Source organism: Monopterus albus, unplaced genomic scaffold, assembly GCF_001952655.1.
Source record: "Monopterus albus unplaced genomic scaffold, M_albus_1.0 scaffold90.1, whole genome shotgun sequence".
Lineage (NCBI taxonomy): Eukaryota > Metazoa > Chordata > Actinopteri > Synbranchiformes > Synbranchidae > Monopterus > Monopterus albus.
In genome coordinates this window covers 607,476-625,733 of record NW_018127970.1, presented here as the reverse complement: position 1 = coordinate 625,733, position 18,258 = coordinate 607,476, and the positions used below count along the sequence as shown (strand labels likewise).

Here is an 18,258-nt window from a genome sequence, read left to right as displayed (position 1 = left end):
CAAATATAGAGCTAAAACAGACCAGACATCGAACTTACATTCACTAGGTTACCAGAAACACGACGCCAAATCTGTGATAATGTTGCTCTGAAAGTGCTTTACATGTCCGCGGTATTATAATCACGTGTTTTTCGCTGCTTCTGCTTCTTCTTCTTCTTCCTCCTCCTCCTCCTCCTATGTTGTTCAATGGCGGTTGTCAAAGAGCTTTAGGCGCATTACCGCCACAAACGCATTTTCGCTGCCCCTAGTGGCAAAATACAAATCTGTGGCAAAAAAATGCGTTAATTTCCGCTTTAACTAGCTTTTACTGTTGCAATCCAATCTAGTGAATCAGTAGTTTGAAACTATAGGTAGTTAATACAGAGAGCTAAAGGACTTAGAATAATAAATTTACAATCAATTCAGGTCCTAAACTTTGGGACTGAGCCCTATCACAAGGATATGTTCTTTACCAAATTTGACACCATTTCAGTTTAAATAGCCAGTTATTAAACTGAATACTTTGTATACTGCCATTTCTGCAGTAGTCACTTCACTACACAACAACAACAGAAATCTGTGATGCAGTCGAACACAAGGTGAGATGTAAGCTGTGTTCAAAACAAGCTAAACAAGATTCTGTTTAATCTTAAATACACTGTGATTTTCAACCCATTTTGCATGTTCCACTTTTTTATTTTTATGTTTCTCTGATTACTACATAACCTGTGAATTAGAAGAGAATACGCTTTAAGTGTCTGGGTTTTATCCCCATGAAAACTACAAAATCCTGGCTAAGAGTGTCACTGAATATGTTCATTGTTATTAGTTGGGTACAGCTGTTTGCTTTATTTCAGAATCGGTGGAGGAAAGTAAGTACATTTACTCAAGTACTCCACTTAAGCACAGTTCTGAGGTATCTGTACTTTACTTGAGTATTTTTTATTTTGTGCTACTTTAATTTAAATTATAAGTAGCCTATAAAATCTAGTTAAAATTAGTTCCACTTTTACCAGGTGCACTAAATGTGACATAACAATGCATCAATAATTATAATCCAATAATATGAAAGATAGTAATGTGGAATGTTCTGCATAATGAGTACTTTCACTTTTAGTACTAAGTTTGTTTAGATACTAATACTTTTGTACATTTACTTAAGTAACATGTTGAATGCAGTACTTTTTCCTTGTAACAGAGTATTTTTACACTGTTCTATTGCTACTTTTACTTAAGTAAGAGATCCGAGTACTTCTTAGGTAGGCTACAGTTAAGATTTGTCCACGTTCAAGCGGATAGCGATCTCTTAATTAAACCATAATTTTCCATTCTAAACAAAGTTATAGATCACTGGTTTTAGAGTTATTAGAGCTGCAGGATTTTGTCAAGCTGAAGTAATCAATTTAAAATCCAAATCAAGTATAGTAAGTACTGAATATTTACCTGTAGCTCTAGTTTCTACCCTCTGAGATCTTCCTTTGAGCTGGTGTGTGTCTTGTGTTTCATGTCTAATCACCAGTCTCCCACCTCTCTCCACGATTCAGGTACAGTATCTTGTACATTTCTCTCCTGTGACCTCTTCAACCCTCACTCACTTCAACCCTCTCACTGCTCCTGCCAAAGCCATTAGTTTGAGCTCAGCAGCCTATATGTGACGGTCCTAAACCTCAATCATAAGCAGCCCTCATTGTTATCCACTGCACATCTGCTCACAGGCCATGCTGACCATGTTTGTGCAAGTATGTGTGTGCAGTTGCTTGCATGCCTACTGTATACATTTAAATACCATGTGTATACATACAGATTTCCAGAATGTTCACAAGTCCGTGCCTGTGTTCATGAGTGTGTGTGTTTGCCTGTCTGTACGCATGAACATGTTAACAAGTGCACTTTTTGTACGAGTCTGTGTGCTTGCATTTCGGTGTGATAATGGGCTGTGTCCATCAGCACACAGAACACGGGCCCTCTGTAACAGGCAGAAGACACACTTAATGTCTGTCACAGGGTCAGATCAAGTGTGTACAAAGGAGAATTGATTCCTCTGAAAAACAGAATCCAACCAAGGACAGTTTTCCCGTTTGGAGAGAGAGAGAGAGGTGCATAGAAAGAGGGGAGAGGGAGAAAATGGGAGAGAGAAATTGTGTAGGTGCCTGCGGGAAAGAAATGTGTTGATCTTCTAAGATGAAAAGCCTGCAAGATGGAATGATGGGCTTCAGGGCCAAGGCTATAAGAAGAGGAGTTTCTTTCCCCCCTCCAGGTCCTTTTGTTATCCCCTCATCAGTCCATCTCAAAGGAGGTGGAGGTACGAGGCAGCGGTGTGGGAGGTACTGGCTATGTCAAATCTGTGCCCAACCGGTAAGAAATGGGCCCCCTCCTTGGCCCTCAGGAGGGAGTAGATACACAAGCTACCTTACACTGGAAATGAACATAGGAGCAGAGGAAAAGACAAGACTGAAGTTTGAAGCGGGTGCAGCGCAGAGGATGGTGTTAATGAGGGGACGCACAAGTGTATAAGGTTCCACTGGGCTCTTTTTTCGAAGGTGGCCCCTTTCACATTATATTCTTGACTCCCCTCTAGGAGGGCCTAATGACGCTCTCCAAGGACGGCGGTCTTGAGGAGGAGAGGGGGGCTGACTTACAGGGAAGAAGCGCCCGAAATGCCACAGAGGAGAGATAGCTAAGAAAAGGGAGAGAGAATGGTGTCCCCACTAGAGAGATGAGTGAGTAGAAGCTCTTTTTCTCAAGACTCTTCATGTGCCCATCTTCCTCTCACTTCAACCTCTCTCTTTTTCTCTGGCTCACCTCTCCACCTCTACCCATCCTCCCTTTTCTTGCTGTTATGTCCTGTGGAGCAGGATGGTAATTGTCCCATATAGCAGCACTGTTTTCCATTAACTTAAGTATGTACAAGGAGCTAATATTTAACTGAGCTAAATGTGGACTTAGTTGTGATTTCAAGCTCCATCCTAGCTACCACTGCAGAGTACAGAATATTTTCAGACATTGGTGAGGTCACTCTTGAGAAACAGATGTTAATCTCAGTGAGGTTTCACCTGGTTAAATGAGGATAAATATAAAATAAATAAACAAGAAAATGTCTCATTTTTTCAGATTTTCTGTCATCTCAAAAACAAATTCATAAGCTACACCCATCTACCCCCAACCCCTTTTATTCCCCAAGAATGTTAGAGTATCCATAAACAAAATCAGAGGGTACAGTAAGGTCTCTAATCAAGGCAATCAGTGCTGTTTTCAGAGGTGTACAGCACAGCAGCAGCGCTGGTCTCATCTTTGTCTGTGCTTTAATTATTTGCTTTTGCATTTTGATGGAGGGGGGTGACGGGGGTGATTGTGCCTTATCACCTATCTCCAAGGATAAAAGACTACCCAATTACTTTGTTTGGATGCTAATGATTGCATTTCATTAGTAGCCGCTCTTGGCCCTCCTCACCCAGTAAATGAATGAATATGCTGTAATTTCAATAATTGGAATTATGAAAATTGCTTTTAAAAAGGCGGCACGGGTATCATCAGCTTTCCACTGTGACATAATACCATTTTAATTTCTATAATAGTTTTAATTGTCAGTGGTCCCGCTGTGCATTAATCATTTAATTGTATTGTCTTTTTCTGCTGCAAACACCTACACCCCCTGAACACCCACACGCTTTCCCGCCCCAGCTTTGAAAATACAAATCACAATCAGCACTATCATCTTGAGAGCAACGAGAGATTGTGAAAACAAAACCAAGTTAGAGGTGCAATTCAAAGTTCTAAGATGGTGGTAGATAGTTTTTCTTTGCTAGAGGCAAACAGAGAATTTGCACAAGGAGTGACCTTGGATTTATCTGATGCTTTGGTCAGATTTTTAGTTAAGAAATGATAAAAACCTAATTGAATCCGGTCAAAAAATGCCCTGGCACTTTTTTTAAGGCTTATTTGCTCACACTAGGGATTAAATTCCAGCCTAATGAACTATAACAAATAAGATTTTTTTTCATTCATTTGTAAGAATTTTTTTTTTCCTGGTTGACATAAGGTTCATCTACAGTTTGTTGTTTAGTTGAGGTAGTATATGGTTTGATGAAACCATAGAAAGGTCAAAGATCAAGGACATCATACAGCCCTGTGACCTCCAGTAAACAGGGAAAAAAGATGATTTATAGTTCAGAGCATTCTGTAATGTTTTGTTTGCTCTTTTTTGTTCCAATTCAAGAATAATATTCAACCAAGATGAATCAAATACAGCTTATTTTTGTTTTTATTTTCATCACAATGACCATTATTTTCATCGCGGTAACAATTATATCTATAGATTATTTGTTTTGGACAAACATTTCTGACACAAACCAAAGATATATCAAAAAGACTTTGTAAAGAATTGAAACTGATGAAACTGAAAATGAACATGTTAAACAGAGCAACAATAAAGAAACAACTATAAAATCAAACTAATTATGAAATGAAAGCCATATCCATAATATGCATATATTCTGTTCCCTGTATCGCTCATCTGTGTTTCTGTACATATGTTGTTTACAAATTCATATTTTACTCATTTCACAATACTTCGCAGCAACCATGAGCTTTTAATGCAAAAAAAGTAAAACTACAAAATATTATTAGCTCAAAAAGCCAGTAATGCAGCGCTGCACCGAAGCACAAGTATAAAATCGAATGCCCAACATGTGAATTAAATGGGAAATGGGCTGCACTTACATATATAGCACTTTTCTCCCTTACCCCGACAAAGTGCTTTACAGATTCACCCATCCACCCATTCACGCACACACCGATGCAAGGTGCCAGCCTGGCCACCGGGAGCAACCTGAGGTTCAGTGTCTCGCCCAAGGACAGTTTGCTGTTTTATACATGTAGAGCTGTGAGCTGAGCCATGAAGCAGCAGCAGCAGCAGCATGAGAGGAAAAAGTCTGACTGACAGCCTCGAGAAGCTCTCCAGCATCTCCTCCATCGCTCCTCGAGAGGGAGGAGGTCAAGTGTACCCCCTCAAGCAAACACACTCAGATGCCCATGCAGAACATCTTGCCAAGCCTTTTAGCCATGGCTATTTTTCTTAAACTCATATCATCAGCAGCACCAGAGGCATCTCTCAGGCTTGAACCTCTGAGGGCAAAGTTGGCTGAAGACTGGGCAGGATAATACATCAGTGTTAGGAGGATCAGGAAGTGTGCTCCTCCATTAATATGTTTAATGCTTCAACCTCCAAATGCTTAAAAACATTGTGCAAGGATACATCAACGTACATGCAGGGACATTTAGTTTGGTGTCATTTTGATCCAAAACTGTTTTTGTTTTGTTTTGTTTTTTTTACAATATTTTTTAAAGAAGTGCGGTGTAGCACAGAAGACAATTTATCAGCTATGTCTCTGCTAAATTTATTATTTAGCACAGACATATTTATTAGGTACTGCAGACCTGGACAATCTAATGCAGGTCTTTAGGTGAGATTGTCATAAATGTGTGAACTCAAAACTGTGTTTATTATTAAGGTCATAGTTAGAGGTAGTTTTATACTGGACTACATTATTTTGAGAGTTCATTTTTATTTTTTTGTTCTCTATTTACATACACAAGGGGGCTGGATGTACTGGATATAATACAGTCCGTTATCTACACCACCAACTACGACCTCAGTACTAGAACATTTTTACAACATTATGGCAGAACAGTTGTATTGGGGTTTATATGCTCTATTCTTGCATCATTTTAACAGTGAGTGTACATCTCACACATATCCCGTGGCTGCAGTAGTCTCAGAAACGCTGAGTTTGTTTCTACTTGTCCCTTCTGGTGCTTTAATCCTGCTGCTGAAAGTGACAGCCATTAACGCTGTCGAGGAATCATCTCTAACATTCAGCACAATCCCACCGTGAGGGTTTTTGTGTAGGGACTGATATGACCAGGACCAAGCACTGTCATTCAAAAGATGCCGAGAAGGACGGAGAGAAAGAACGAAAAGAAGTGTCTGTGTGATTGAGACAGAATGTGGAGAGAAAATTGAAAAAAAAAAAACCTGCCAAGAGTGAGCGGACGACAGGAAAGTACACTTGATTGAGGAGAGGATTTACAAAAGACTTGCCCTTGATGAGTTTGAATTATATGACTCTGTAGAAAGACCACATACTCTTGATCTGGGCCTTTCTTTTCACACAACACTTTTTTTTGTTTGTTTTTTGTTGATTTTATTTTTTTGCAAAAGAAAAAGGCCATGACATTTTGACAACTTGTTAACACTGTCTTCAGGGCAAAGGGTCAAGAGGTCTCTTAGCATATGGTGAACAAAAATGGAGACACTGTTTTCTATAACTGTCTAAGGAACAAGACCTCAGTGACAGGCTTTTATATTGCATCAATGGCCCCCCTGATGAATGCATGGCCTGTGACCAGTCCCTACACACTTGTGCCACCTTCTGGAATAAATAGGAAAATCTTTCAAGGACAGAGAAGAATTCAACTTTAAAAATAACTTTGTTTGAGGACAGTTGAACCAATGAAAAAGAAAAAAAATGACATCTTCATTTATGCATTTATTTCTTTGTTTGGTTGTACAGATAAAGGTGGGCTGCTTCTTACTACTTGTTGCAACTTCATTAATCTCTTGCAAACCAAATTGCCTATAAAATATCACATGAAATTCTATTTTTTTTATTATTATTATTATATTTAAAACATTGGTAATGTTTCATTTTTAAAAGTCAAACATTTACTAACAAATTTCTAGGGCACTTTCTGGAAAGAGCTGCTACTAATTATATGTAAAATAGCAGAGCCCTGTAACAGCAATCGGTCCACTTCTAATTAATTAATCCCAATGAATAGCTAGATTAAACCAGAGAATCTTTTATCAGTGCACAGCAGGCAAGTTAAACATGCAAAAAAGTTTCCAAGAATAAATGCTGAATAAATATTTACTTTGGTTGGGCAGGCTTTTTCTTTTTCCTGTAATCAGTGCCAAATTATATACATATATTTTATTTAAATTAAAATCCTGGAACAGTAAAATAAAACATCACCCAGAAACAGTAATGTATTTGTAGTTTTAGCACCATCAGTGAGTTTTATACAGCGTAAAGTAAACATAAATGTTTAGCTTTTCTTAGGGTCGTCCCTACAGTCGGTTTAGATGTATTTGTATACAGTTTTTTTATTTTGTGTTTGTGGAGCTGTCGGAAAGGCTGATGTGTGTGTGCGCGCGTGTGTGTGGACACTTGTGAAAGCACGGGTCTGTGGATATATTTGTGTATTTGGAGCTGTGGGGGCTGGGATACCAAAAGAGAAGACTGGGGAGTGATTCAATCACCACACAAATGGATCTGGCTAATAGAAGGAGCCTCTGATCCTGACTGGTGCACAGCTGGAGCTCCCCTAATTGGAGAGAGTGAAGAGTGGAGATGAGTGGAGGGAAAAGAGAAAGAGAGAATATGGCCCCAAGAGAAAATGCACCTCCGCTTGAACACGACCGATATGACGATGGTCATGCCAAATGTTAATACATGGTAAAAAAATGACACACACTTGGAAAGAAAGTCTTGTGGAGGCTCATCATAGCTCGGTGTTCATATTCTCACCTTGAAAAGCAGCTCAAAAATCTTTATCTAATTGCTCTGTTTTAAAAATCTGATAAAAGGTACCACATGGGCAAAAAGTGGCCCACTCTCTTACCCACTTCACATCAGTAAGGACCATTAGAGAAATAACTCAGCCTGTCAGGTGAAAACAGGAGTCCATTGCCATAGGGTAAATCCCAATTCCCTTATTTGATCATTCCTCACTCCTCAAAGGACATCCCAAAGCTCTTCTTCCTGCTCTGAGGAGCAAGGATCAAGGAGGCTGCTGGAGAAGCCATGAGCGAGGATACACTAACGCATCCTTCACTGAAGTCTCTCAAGGACAAACACGCCCCCTTTGTCAGAATCAGTTGGTGATCGGAAGCTTCAGATGAAGGATCAAATTTTCATGACCCTAAAACATGTTTCCTCAAGTCCTCTCACAATTTTTCCTTGTATCTTACATGGGTGGGACTAAGACACAAGGAAAAGACACAAGAGAGGGGAATGTGGATGCAATAAAGGGAATTGGGATTTATCCATATTTACTGGTTTAGTTTACTTCTTCATTCCTCAGCATGTGATTCTCCTTGATTGCATCTCATGTCTCTTATATAACGTTGCTCGACCCAGAAGTCACTCTGGTCAAGTAAAGATCAAGGACACCACAGGACTCTTATGTCAGAGGACTGAGAGAATTAGTCCCTGGGTACATCTTATTGGAATGTTCCCACATCATTGGACTGAGGACGTTCCAAGATGCTCCAAGACATTCCAAGTCTCTTATATTGTTTCTGAGCGAGGAGGCCGATTCCAAGTCTCTTATATTGGCTCTGAGCGAGGAGGCCACCTGGAGGAAACTCGAGAAAGGATACACAAGACCTCCCTTCGCAGAAGTCTTTTATGAACTGACACACTCCTTGATCAAAAATCAGTTGGTGATCTCATGTTGTTAATAACACATTTCCTTGACTCCTCTCTCTCCTTGCATGTAGTCCTTGAATTTAGGACTAAGACAAAGAAAAGATTCAAGTGAGAGAAACAACGGTGCTTATCAGAGACTTGGGATGTACCCACAGTAAAAATACTGGGTTAGACTGGGCAATGGGAAACAGGTGTGCAGGTGACAGAGGGAGAGTCCAGGGACATCTGGAGCCTGGACGGAGAAAAGCATGAAAATATCCACAGGATTAAGGGTTGGGATGGTCCTTCTATGTTTGTGTGAAGAAATTTTAGTTTAAAACAATCTTTGTGAGGACATTTCAACTAGTCCTCACAACTTCAAAAGGGTTGGGTTTGGGAATTTAGATATTATGGTTATGTTTAGGGTAAGGGGCAAGTGAGTGCATTATACTAGTGAGTATTTTCTCACAGCTATAGAAAGACCAATGTGTGTGCAAGAGAGAGAGAGAGAGAGAGGCAAAAGCTCTCGTGTGTACTCTAAAAGCAGGGGGTCTCTTCCAATCACCCAAATCACAAAGAACTACTCAGCATGAACACAACAGGGGGGCTCTTACGAAACCCATCAGCTCACAGGGAAAGGGCAGAGGAAAGACTTGCAAACTTCCTAGATATAGGAAACAGGCTGTATAGGAGGAGCACAAACACATCCTCAAATCCTATCTGGCACTCGTGTCCATATGACAAAGCAGAAAACAGCACAGAAGAAACCAGAGATGTGGGAAAACCTGCTGTCTAAACAGTTACACTGCCATCTCCACGTCGATGAAGAAGAAAACGTTTGTACAGCATGTGTCAAAAAGGCAAAATAAAAAAAGTGCCTACAGTGCCCAGAAATGGACTTTTTGGACTACTCGAAGAAGAAGACCTGCACCACATGCTGCCCATTTGACAATCCACAACCTAAGATCAGCATGTTAGTGTACAAACACAGACAAACTGTCCAATTTTGCGGACACACACACACGTAGGTAGTCCAGCAGACCCTCCCACCATGTTTCCATTGTAGCAGCCATTGTAACAGTTTTGTCTGAGCCATATGGGCTGGTTTAGGGATGTGGACCCCCGGCAGCTGAGGCTTTGTCCCCATGTCACAGAGGTCGCTGGAATTGTGTTCCCAGCTAATTCTCTCTTTCAGGGACTGCAGATCAGAGTCTATAATGATCTGGGCGGCCTAGCACAGGGATTATTGCTGCTGCCTCTGACATGACTTGTGTGTGTGTGTGTGTGTGTGTGTGTGTGTGTGTGTGTGTGTGTGTAGGTGAACTGGAGGGGCTGATGGTGAGAAAAAGAGAAGGACAGAGAGAGATGACATCTTAAGATGAAACAGTGTCCCTACTCCTTAACAACAGGAATCAATTGATCCCTCCCATGCCAAACCCACCCACTACACCGAAATAGATCCACCCCTCAACCCCACCCACACAAAGTTTTCCACCTCATTTCCCTCAGTCTTGCTTAGACAAACATTATTAGCAAAGAAAGTAAAATCAGTGAAGAGAAAGTAGCTTCTTGTGTCTTGACTGACCTCTGTTGTCATTATGTTGTCTACAAACACAGAGTACTGTCCGGATATTTTGCCTTATACCTCCAGCGCCGCTGCTTCAGTCCAACTACAAATAATTAACCCACCATATAAATTTTAAAATTTGCTGTTGTTACTTTAAAAAGTATGCATGTTCCATCGCTCACTCTTCCCAAGCCCCCTAAAAATAAAACAAAAATATGGTGATATGAACCAAACCATGGCTCAAAAGCTTTGGTCTGAACAGAACTGTGGGTTTGGAGAATCACATTACACCACTAGCATCACTAGTATCAGCTGACATGATCAATACCAATACATCTGCAATAAGATGACATCGCTCCAAAATAATCTGGAGTCATCAGCGATACCTCAAGCAGAAAAGCCTGCATTTAAACCAGGGCATATTAATTACTTCCAGGAAAGAAGAAGTCTACCATGCACAACCAAATAAATGTACTGTTTTGTTGTTGTTTTGAATGCAGACACACTTCCAGGAAATAGGAAACCAACCCAAGTAATGAGATATACATGTTCTCGTCCAGGAAATAGGAAACCAACCCAAGTACTGAGATATACATGTTCTCGAGAAGAAGAAAGGCATCTACATCCTAAATGAAGAACACTCACACATACATGCAGAAGACAAAGCGCACTACTCTTCACAAAGCCATTCACCACTGTATAAAGATTACTTCCAACAAGTCAGCTGAAAACAAAACGTGTTTGCTTTCCTTCATTCGACTTTACATTTTCTGCTTTTATTCGTTCTTTCCATATTTTATTCACTTTCTTCTTTCCCCCAGTCAAAGGACCTTTCATTGAAATTCATGCTCTCAAGGACCAGCACCCATGCAAGGCCAGAAGATAATAGGCCGACCTATTTACCCTGCAGTTTTATTTATCCCCCCCCTCCGTTCTCCATTGGCTTTGGATTGATCATGGTCGCTGCAAGATGACAGCTGTCTCTCGTGCATTAGCATTGCAAATGAATTAGAAGAAAAAGAAGTGGAGCTTCAGTGTGTTGAGCCACAGGCTTGCGGTCTGGGCTGGGAGAGAATGGATCAGCCGCCCGACTGGGCGCTGCCAGGACACTGTGGGACACGGAGCAGCTGATGTCGGGACATGGAGACAGTGGTGTCATCCTTAACTTTGACAAATAAACTCATGCAGCCTTAATGCTGCCTGTGATCAAAAAATGCCATTTTACTGTTTTGCTTCTGGCTTTCTCTCACCTCTTTTTGTTAATATGTGCAGGAGTTGGCCAGCGTACACCTGTGTGCTGAATATCATGTCTGTAGTGTTATTAGAAATACAGCAAATAAAATATTTATTTATTTTCACTGCAGCACCACCTTGGGGTGAAACACTGGAAATTTAGAGTTGTCAGTGGTCCTATGCGCACGTGTAGCTTAAATATGGCTGCAGTTGATGTATTAAATAGCTATACACCGCGCCTACTTACAGCAGGTAAGTAACAAACATAGGTAAAAACACTGAGTAATATAAATAAAACAGGCTATGTAACACTATTACATAATGTAAGTATTATAACTTCCAGGGTTGTACAAATATGAAAGTACCAAGTCTGGTGGGGTTTGGATAAAATTTGGAGGAATCATGCACAAAATAAAATTTGAAATGGCAGAAAATCCAACTTCGTCTTTAATTCAGTTAAATTTAAAGAACTTGCAACACAGCACAGACCCACAAACAAATAGCACACATAAGACACGGCTGACGTAAAACACATAGGATAAAATAACACGCTAAATAGAAAGAAGTTAGACATTAACAGAGTGCACAATGACAACCAGTGCCACACACCTCAGTCATAGAACCACATGCTTCCAAGACACGAGGTTTGAAAGTTAATAGCCAAAATGTTAAAGGATAAAGCTGGTCATTTTATATATCAATAGCATTTTCAACAATCTCTATACAGACTCTGAAACTGACAGTGAATTGCCTCTGCCCACGGTTAATGTCTGTCAGCTGTCAGTCCTGGATCAGCTTGTTTGTCTGTGCGATGTTGTTCAAAATTGATTAAAAACACATCTGGGAAATTCACCACTGCACTGGGTGACAGGTTTTTTTTATTACAAAACACCAGACCTGACTATGATGCCCCAAAGGCTCCAAGGGGCCATAATTTCCTGAAGTTAGCACAAATCAACAAGAGTCAACTGCCCACATGTGAGCTCTCACCAAATCGGTGCATTATTGATTTTCATCCATAAAAATTCAATGCTGCAACAACTGCACATATGTTTAAAGAACACACACACATGTGATGAACACAGCTGTATAAAACCAGGATTGATTAACACAATGTATTCAACCCGTCCTTCACAGACCCCATGTAGTACCCAAGGACAAATCTTATTAATATCACTTCTAAAAGGAGGCAATATAGATAAGTGATTGTCCCAAACCCCCTGCCATGGTAACCAGGAACGCTTCAACTAAAGCTGTATGTATCCTCACAGAGTGGCTACTCAAACATACACACACACATTAAGAGAGTTGAAAGTGAAGCTGAAAGACCGTTAAAGTTTAATGACGGATAATTCAACGTGGATGTTGAATTGCTCTATAGTTAATGTATGTGTGATGCTCTCAATCGGCAGCAGTAGGATGTTTTATGCTGTTTTATACCACTATTCCACTACAACTCAGAGGCAAATGCACTTTTTTAAAAAACCTCATGAGTCCCCTCTTCACTATCACGCCTTGTGAAGGGTGCACCAGCTGGGTGGCCATGTACGTTCAGCCACAACAACTGTGACATCCTCGCCAACTCCTGGGCCACTGTGCTCTGGCTCTTCCTGCATTTCTGGCTTGCGATCCCAAACTTCTTAATTGCTATTCTACAGGACAATACTGGGAAACTTCTCTCACCTCCACTAACAGACAGACATGCCACCCTTCCATCCACCAGTGGCTACTACTTCTGCAGCTTCCTGTCAGTTGCCTCCTCCGTGCGTTTTTCCCATGGGCCTCCAACATCATGATGTTTTAGATGGATCTGAACCAAATGTTTTAGGCACAAAGAGGTAATTATACAATATTTCTCAAAAAATGTATCTGTGCTCTTTCTTCTTTCTGGTCCAAATAATCATCTGAACCCCCTACGATTTATCTTAGGATCCTTTAGCAGAAGCTGGACCCCTTTGTTGGGAACCACAGGGGCCATTTTTTTCAGCAGAACAAATATTTCAGCTTTTGATACTTTTGGTAAAGCATGTGAGTAGCTACTTCACAAGATCAAGATCAGTGATGTAGCTTCTCTGCTTGAGACCACCTCAGATTCCCTGTTCACTGTCCCCACAAATGAACCGACTCGGTCCTTTACAAACACTAGAGTGGCCATCCTCCCACTGCCAGTCCCTCACACAGGACCACTCATTCTTCTCCTCCTTTTGTCTCTTGAGAAGGCACCTCACTTGCGAAACCACTGAGGCTGCTTTTTAAAGGTCCCTGTGTGGCAGGGTGACGGAGGACACCACTCTGCCTTTTCTCTCATTCGGAAAGACTGAATGATATTGAAAAGGGGCTCCTCAGCTCCCTCCCTGAAGACCCTCTCTACCCCCTACAACACCACCCCACCATCCCTGCCTCAGATTGGGTGGACTCCCCTGGTCGGTTCTCAGACCTCCCCTGTCTGTGTGATACCAGAAGTATTGTGAGAGGCTGACAAAGAACAGGAAGCCCAGGGGTCGGCAGGGCAGGCCTGAAGGTCAGTTCAATCAGTCTCTGTATGATGGATACAGGGTGGGGGCCGGGTCACCTGAAAATGCGCCAAACAAGATGGCCAAATGCATTCTCCCCCTGCCCTGGTCCTTTTGCAGCTCTTATTCCATCACCCTCTTTATGTCTCCATCTTGCATACTGTCCCTCTGTACAGATACATTTTGCAGGGGTTTTTCTGGTGCATCTAAAGGTTTTTGTTTGGCAGAAGATTTTACAGCAAAAAAATACTGAGACAAGGACATTTAAGTGCATTTTTTTAGCTGATGAAATTGTTACATAGCTTATTAAATAATGAGAATTTAAAGCTGCAGCTACCAGCTCACTGTTAGTGCCTAGGCATCGCCAAATCTGATAATTCTGAATGTTAAGGATTAAGGGAAGGATTAAGTGTAGGTGGAGAGCCAAACAAACAATTACAAAAATAAAAAAAATAACTTAATAATAATTGTTATTTCATTCTTTTAACTTGAACAGTAAACCTTTAAAGACTTAGCTCAACCAAAGCACAAAAACATATCTACTTTTGTGGTATTAAATCATAAAAATAGTTTTGGTTTTAATTACAGGTGAATAAAAACAAAACTATCTGAAAGACTTACCATGGGTTAGAAAATCTGGATGGGTTTTGTGATTTGGGTGAACAAACCCTTTAATCTGTGACAGTGACTAGAAAGGTTAACTATGAATGGCAATAATTTGCTTTTGTTCAGTGTTAGTGAACTAATGTGATATAAAATGAACAATTAGATAATGATTTACAAGCAGACTTTAGCAAACACCATTTTTAAAGAACTTTTCAAAACAGATGTTAACAGTGTTTTACTGGAAGAAAAAAGAGGAAGATGAAAATTTGAAAAAGTCAGAGGAGAAAATATTTCAAAACATGATGAACTAAGTGTCCAACCCACAAAATAAAAGGTGTAATAACAAGAAAAGCGCCAGAGAAACCAAAGAGATTTACTAATAACTTTGTAAAGATGTGCACTAATTTGGCTTTTCTTTGCAAAAACCTGTTTTATAGTAGAGAAGCACGGTCAACTTAATTTTTGAGAATTTTTCAATAAAACAATGTTGTTACAATAAACACACTGACAAAAACTATGCCTGTTGATATTTTGCAAATGATATTCTGAGAGCGCGGTGAGAGTCTCCACCATTTCCTCTGGCATCCCAGCAGCCCCAACACTGTGTTAGTGGGTGGGACGAGTGGGGAGGAGTGTGTCCACTGTCGTCATGGAGACTCCTGTGTGTGGGAAGCAGTCCAAACATGACAGGACTGAGTTTACTGACTCAAGGTGACTGGGATGAAGGCACAACAGCACATCATGGGGAGACAATGGCTGCACCATTAGTGCTAAAGGGGGACACATGTAACAAGATTAGGGTGAGAACAACTAGAGGGGACCACATGGGGAGATGGTACCCCCCACCCCCAACCCATCAAACCTGCACAAAACCAGGAATCTGCTGTAGAGCGACGGCTGCCTGCCCACCGTAACGTTTGACATTTTTTAGAGTGTGTTTTCAACACAGAAAACTGCTGAGTGAAAATCAAATTACTAATGTTGTTAGGTTTTATGTTGGTCAAGTGGGAGTTGATTTTAGCTGCTTTAAAGCAAAACAATAAATATTACTTTGTGTGCAAAATCTTTATCTGAATATTAAGTTGGAGTAAAAGCACCTACAATGCAATGGCATAAAAACGCAACAGGATGTAGAATGAAATATAAATGCTCAAGAACCTCTAAACTGCTCAAAATATTTCAGTAAACGTCTTTGTAAATAGAGTTACTGTAAATGGAATTCAAGAAACATCTGGCCCAGTAACAGAAAGAACATTCTGGAAGTATGATGAAACAGTGTCTTCAATTAGGGCCAAATCAGAAAATGTAGAGTGATTTAAAAGTAATACAAAGATCACTTTCAAATCTTTACAGCCAATGTCTTTGCCCAGAACAACTTTATCTCCTCTCCCAGCAGCAATGTAAATCAAATGAAGATAAATCTGAGACAGAGGTCACTGAATCGTCCTCGGTACTGCCCCTCCATTCCTCTCAGCTCATCCCTCATCCCCACTTTTCCATCTCCCCCTTCTGCAAATTCCTGCACTCTGGCCAAGACGCCCAGTCAATTAATAAGACATTGTCTCCTCCCCTTGGAGCCCGTGCACAAGAGGCCACCCACGAGCCAGCAGGCCTCCCCTCTAAAGCTGCTTCACTGGTGGCCCCCAGGAATGCTAGTCTCTTTGGGAACAGGCAGAACAGGGTAGGATGGGGAGTTAGGGCCGAGGAGGTGGGATGGGGGGGTCTGGGAAGCTAGATAATAGAAACAGCCCCATCATGCTCATGTGCTGGGGCAAGCCAGTCAAAAATTGAAGGGCAACAAAAGGAAATGCGTTCCACTCCCAAGGACTGGAGGCACTTCACCCCTTGACAATCCAACCTAAACCCCGTCCCGTGAAACACACAGGCAAGCAGGGACACAAATACACACACACACTGCTCTTGTCTTACTTGAGAGAACACTGCCAGCTTACAATGAAGTCCTAGCACTACTCTTAACCAACGAGCCAAAACTCTTGATGAGACCGGAGCAAAACATCTGCACAGGACGAGTGGGATGCCAAAGAGTGTGTCTTTGGAGACTAGGGATGTAAGATGCTCACCATGCAACATCCCCAGTTAAAGTCCAGTTGAGAAATTTTGTTATATGCCATTCCCCCTCTCTGATTCCTCATTTCCTGTCATTTCTCAGCTCTAAACCAACTATTAAAAGTCATTTAAAAAAAACTCTTCCATGTCACACACTGATCTTCCCTAGGAGGAGATATATACAACTCTGTTTTAAATCCAAGTGACTAAAAATAATTTAACTACATTCACTGATACTATTTGACTCTTAAATGGAAAACCTTTGGCACTTTATGATAGCTTAATCTAGTACAGCAGTACAATTTTGAGGTGTTTGTACTTTTTGAATGCTTCCATTTTATTTTTATTCTACTTCACCACATTGAGATAAATGTGTTATAATTTTGACTCCACTATATTTATATGACAACCTAAGTTACTAGTTACTTTTTAGATCTCTGTTATGATACCAAATTTAACCAACAATAGACTGACACATCATTTTTGTTACTTTTGTGATGTGTCACCTCTGGCACTTAAACTTAAAATAAATCTTTGTAACTTTTCCTGAAAGCAGAGGAGCCATAATGTCAGAGTAGAGTAAGCTGTAAAACCTCCATTATACGACAAAATCTTCCTAAAGTTAGTTAGCATTAGCTAATATATTAGCAACGTAGCCTCAGAGCCATATCCCAGAAACAGTGGGGAGTCTGCATCACTTCAACAGAGAAGGGCAAACAAACCAGACGCACATATGCAAAAACAACTACTTTGTCACCATCGTTAAAGGGTTATCTCCTACAAAAGTAAACAAAGATATTTAAATACATTAAAAATGAAGGAACTTTCTTACCTGTATGACGCTTCTCCTACTGTATTTTGGCATTTCATGTCCTCGTTGTAACGCACCAAGCAGCAGCTTGCTCAATACTGCCACCGATGGTCGGGGGGTGTAACCACAGTGACACTGAGAACCCGGCGGCCGGTGACAGGGGCTGTGAATATGAAAGAACTTTTCTGCCATAGGCTCTGAGGAGAGTCTTGGCAACAGTACACGCTGATATGAACTAAAACAAAAGTAAAATTGCTTGAGCCTGCTGACAGAGGGCTTTGAAGGTAAACAAAAAAGGGTTTGCATAAATATGGCGCAAAACAAAGGTTCACATTGTACTGATTTCACCACTATCACCTTTTTAAAAAAATAAATGTTCTTATTCTTACATTTCATTTGGTGGCAAGTAACAAAGTACACTTACTCAAATACAGTACTTTAGTATAATTTTGTGGTATTTGTACTTTTCTTAAGTATATTCATTTTCTATCTATCTATATCTATATAGACAATAATGCAATAGTAATTGTAACTCAATAATATGATATACATGAATGTTAAATGTACCATTCTACATAGTAAATACTTTATTTTTACACTGTGGTACTGCTACTTTTACTTACTTAAGTAGGGGATCTGAGAACTTCTTCCACCACTGGCCTTTGCAACCACTACACCAAGTAAAAAAAAAAAATATAGACAAACTAAATCTACTGACCATACCTTAGGCAGGCTTCTTTCTGAGTAAAGGTTTTTAAAATGTTTGTCTTTCTGTGTGTATTTCTGTCTTTCTTGGTGTATTAGTCGGCAGCCTCTCTTTACAAATCTCATTGATGGATTTTAGAGTGCAGACCCTGCATCTGAATACTTGACCACAGTATACAACACATTGTTTAGTAATGGATAGCATGTTAGTGCAGAGAGATTTCAAAGAAAAGGGGGTACTGCAAACACACACACACACACACACACACATAGTGCACACACTGTATAATGAGTTTCTCCTGCTGA

General features: G+C 40.5%; 1 protein-coding gene and 1 long non-coding RNA gene across 8 annotated transcripts in view; one reads left to right on the top strand and one right to left on the bottom strand.

The window, feature by feature from the left end:
- Window positions 1-18,258, bottom strand: part of rps6ka5 (ribosomal protein S6 kinase, polypeptide 5) — a 70,278-nt gene that overhangs the window by 22,099 nt on the left and 29,921 nt on the right. The gene's annotated exons all lie outside the window — the stretch shown is intronic.
- On the top strand, window positions 45-10,562 carry LOC109964605 (uncharacterized). The gene is made up of 3 exons (XR_002275536.1): window positions 45-578; window positions 2,558-2,699; window positions 10,518-10,562. It is a non-coding gene; the product is annotated as an uncharacterized LOC109964605 (long non-coding RNA).